We start from the raw sequence: 4,489 nt of genomic DNA on the forward strand, positions 1-4,489 counted from the left end.
CTTTTAATGTCAATATATTTTGTTCCTTTAATCTCAGAATGTATGTTGGTCTTCATTTACAAATTTCTATAATTAAACAGTGTAATTAAATCAACATCAATCAGAAATGCACATAAATTTGATTTAAACTTTTATTTCCTAACAGTAACAATTCAATATATTGTGTCAAAAACATATAAAACCACAATACATTGAAATGTATATTACGGTTATAGTGGAAAACTTATTGAATTGAAAATTATAAAAGTGAAACAAAATTATATTCTAAAAAAGTCTATTAAAAAGTTGTAATCAATAGATATATTTTGTTCATTTAATGTTTATAACACAATTTTTTGATAATGTATATGATACAATAGTTGTAATAAATAATAATATATATGATACATGTTTTCATAGTTATTGTGATAAATACAGTGATGAGTAACTTAATGGTATAATTTATGTATCATATAAGTACTCAGATACAATAGCTTATTTAAAATAGATAGGTTATTTATGATTTAATGAATATGCTACATTAATTATTATGTATATGATACATTACACATACTCTACATAATACATTAGATTTTCCACATAATGTATATGATACAAACACACCTAAATATTTGTATATCAGAGATAACATTTGCACACAAATCATAACAATTTATTGAATTAAACAACATAAGTCATAAATAAACGTACCAAAATAACATTAAACACAAAAATCATAACAAATTCTTAATTGTATCAGCAAAACTCATAAATATTGAATCAAAATAACCAAAATAAACAGTAAACTTTATTCATGATAAAAATAAAAGTGATAATGGATTAATTCAAAAATTATTCAACAAAAACATAAATGTCTTATAAAAATAACACTTTCACTCTTCTTTTGGGAAGAAAGTACAAGTTCTTTTGTTGTGACCTTCTTGTCCACAACATCCACAACAGTTTATGTTTACTGTTATCTTTTCATCTGCATTTTTTTTCTTCTTTTCCTTGGTCTTCTAGCCAATCTTTTGTATCTGGGTGGCCACACAGTTTCATCTATAACATTGATAGGAACCGACCAATCTTCCTTATTTGGCATTGGAACCATTGGAACCTCATATGTTTTTGCTAATGCATCAGGCTTGTAGTAATCAGAGCAATAAGGATGCATATCTGTGACATTTTTGTCCTTTAAAACAACAACTGCATGTGCGCAAGGTATCTCGTCTAGTTGAAATTTGTAGAATTCTCTAATATCATCAATTATATCTTTCGGAGTATGAATTCGTTTATGGTTGATCAATTTAAAGGTAGTCACACCACTAACAAACCCAACAGTTGCTTGGACTTTGGTTAGTATCCTATCCCGCATTGAACATGTATGTTCACTATTAAAGTATCTAACTTTGAAAACATTAGTGTTTTTCCTGCATGAAGCCTTCATAGACCAACCACATTCATCCGAAAAGCACACCACTAACAAACCCAATCGTTGCTTGGACTTTGGTTAGTATCCTATCCCACATTGGACATGTATGTTCACTATTAAAGTATCTAACTTTGAAAACATTAGTGTTTTTCCTGCATGAAGCCTTCATAGACCAACCACATTCATCCGAAAAGCACACCAACACATAGTCGTACAATTTTTTTCATCATATTAATACATATAACAATTATATTTTATAAGACATTAATGTATCAACATTATTAACTACCATAACAAATAATATCACGATACATTTAAATTTCTAATTTATTTTAGATACATTACGCACACATAAAAGTTAAAAAATGAATCTGATACTTTTGAACCTCATAGAGCACGTTCTTTAGCTGCGCCTCATTTTTACACACTTCCGGCATGTATCATATATTAAACAAAAAAATACAAAAAATCAAAAGCACCATAACACAAATTCTAAAAATAATAATGTATCACACAAATTATGAATTTAAATGTATCATTAAGCAAAATGGATTTGTTACTTTTGAACCCCATAGAGCACGTTTCAATGCAGATAAATAAACACATACCTTTGCAGATAAATAAACGCATACCTTTGTCTATCATATCTTTTTACTTTGCAATTGAAGTGGTGCTTTATTTTATATTTGTCCATCACATCTATCAGTGTTGCTTTATCCTTATACAATTGACCTGCCTTCACATCTATACTGTTTGAATCAATTATGTAATTTGAAACTTCTAATTCTGGAATATAATCTGAATCACAAATTCTTGATTCAACCGCTGCAAGAGCTTCTGTATCCCTTGTTGTACCTTCGACACACGTAATCTCTCCTCATGTTCCATCAAAGCTATGTATCTCACCACCAATTTTATCTGTTTTTATCAATACATAATGGATACATTGCAAAATCAGGCTCACTTTTTTTCACTTCTAAATATAGTCTAACACCCATGTCGTTCTTAATTTTCATCGGAGATGAATTACCTTCTACGATGTATCGGATTTCAATATTTTTTCTTACCTCATCGATCTCTAACTCGGCTGAAATGGCTGCTTTGATATTCAAAAATGAAATTGATTGTCCAACAACAATTCCGTCACTTTTGTAACCTTCATAATTAACTTCGCTCGCCCAAATTCCTGAATGCTTCAACAAAATAGATATATTCATCATGTATCGAGTTTCTTTTTGAAATTATGAATTTTTCAACCGGGTGTTCAAAAATCGTCTTCAATGGAGAAGATGAAATTTTGAAATTTGAAATCGTGAAACTGTCCCCTATTAGGATATGGAATGATTATGATCAGTTAGGCGTTAATCTAGGAATTTAATATAACAATAATAATTTTACGTTATTTGTTCCTTTTTTAGCGCAACAACATTCTCTTACAATGTATCTTTTATAATGTATCTGCATGGTACCTATGTATCCGGCTGCATCAATTTTCAAGGGACTTTTGTAATATTGGAATTATTAGGGAGAGAATGTAATATAGAGCTTAGACTATGGGATTCCTTTAATTTTTACTAAACTAATCACATGAAAGATGACTTTCTTTGGGCTTTGGACCCATCTTCTACCTGTCCTAGGTTCTAGCAAGATGATAGTACTTAAAATAAAGTAAAAATTAGGCAAATGACATAGTATAAGAAAGAAATTACTTCCTTTCCCTACTCTTTCATTAATTACCAAAAATCCCTTTTTTTAGTGTTTTTCGGATACATAATATAGCAGTGTGGATACTTAATAGAGCAGCGCGGATACTTTAATTAATAACGGGCGGATACTTAAATTATTAAGTTATTAGCAGCACAGATACTTAATTAATGGGCGGATGCATAATATAGTAGCGCGGATACTTTAATTAATAACGGGCGGATACTTAAACTAATAAAGTATCCGGTTAAGTTGAATTGGGGGAAAATAAGGGATTTTTGTATTTTAGTAAAAGAGTAGGAAAATATTGAGAATAGGTAAAGAAGTGTTGTGTATTTAAGTAATTTTTCCTAAAATAAAAGTGCTTAGGCTCAACAAAATACAAAACCGAATTTCGGGGACTTTAGGCCCATTTCCTCATTTTCGTATACACTAGGTGTACACTAGTGTATACAATCTCGTATATCAGTTCCAAACACCTATATGTCAATCCCATTTCGCTCTCGAACACCGGAGGGTTGACTCGTTACTCGAAAATGCAAAGAGGCAATGAGAAGAGTCCAAATAGACTTGGCGAGGGGTTCATGCAAGAAAAATAAAGCAATAAAGATTAGGATTCTAATCATGAAAAACTTGGATCAAATCACATGGTTTCCATAAAAAGCTATGGAAATTTTAACAATAATGAGATACCTCAAACACACAGTGATATGAATAAGTCACAAACCAAACACATGTTTACTCCTAATAATCACTATCTAAGTGAATACCAAAGAATAAGTAACGATCACTTATGATCCCAAACATATTAAAGAAACAACCTCACTTTGTCAAGCTTTAAATATACAAACTAGTACCAGAAAAACCTTTAAATGAAAATCATAAGAGACTTAAAATTAAACTTTACCAAAGCTAAATTCAATATATGACCTGCATTCTTCATTTTAAGAGACATAACACTAAATTAAAGCATGCTAAAGCTATGCATTGAAAACTTTGTAAACACAAAGACAGAGGATCCATCCCATATTACATCTTCAAAGACATATGATGACTTCACACACATTCATGAATGGAAAGCTAATGACTCAACAAAACAAAAAGAATCCAACTCTTACCGGAAACCAACAAGAATATGAACAAACAAACAAAACACAACTATACAAGGAGTGACAAATTCAGATTTAAACGAGCAAAAGAAGGTATAGAATCTATCATCTACACCAACAGTAAACTACAAATTTAATAGGCAAGGAGATTGATAAAAAAAATGATGAAGTATACCTTTTTTGGAGCGGCAGACTGAGACCAAAACGAGCAGGGGAGAACCTTCCACTATTCTTCTATTGCACGAGCTTAGATTCAAACAGCAAA

Source organism: Solanum tuberosum, unplaced genomic scaffold (genome assembly GCF_000226075.1).
Source record: "Solanum tuberosum cultivar DM 1-3 516 R44 unplaced genomic scaffold, SolTub_3.0 scf00222, whole genome shotgun sequence".
Lineage (NCBI taxonomy): Eukaryota > Viridiplantae > Streptophyta > Magnoliopsida > Solanales > Solanaceae > Solanum > Solanum tuberosum.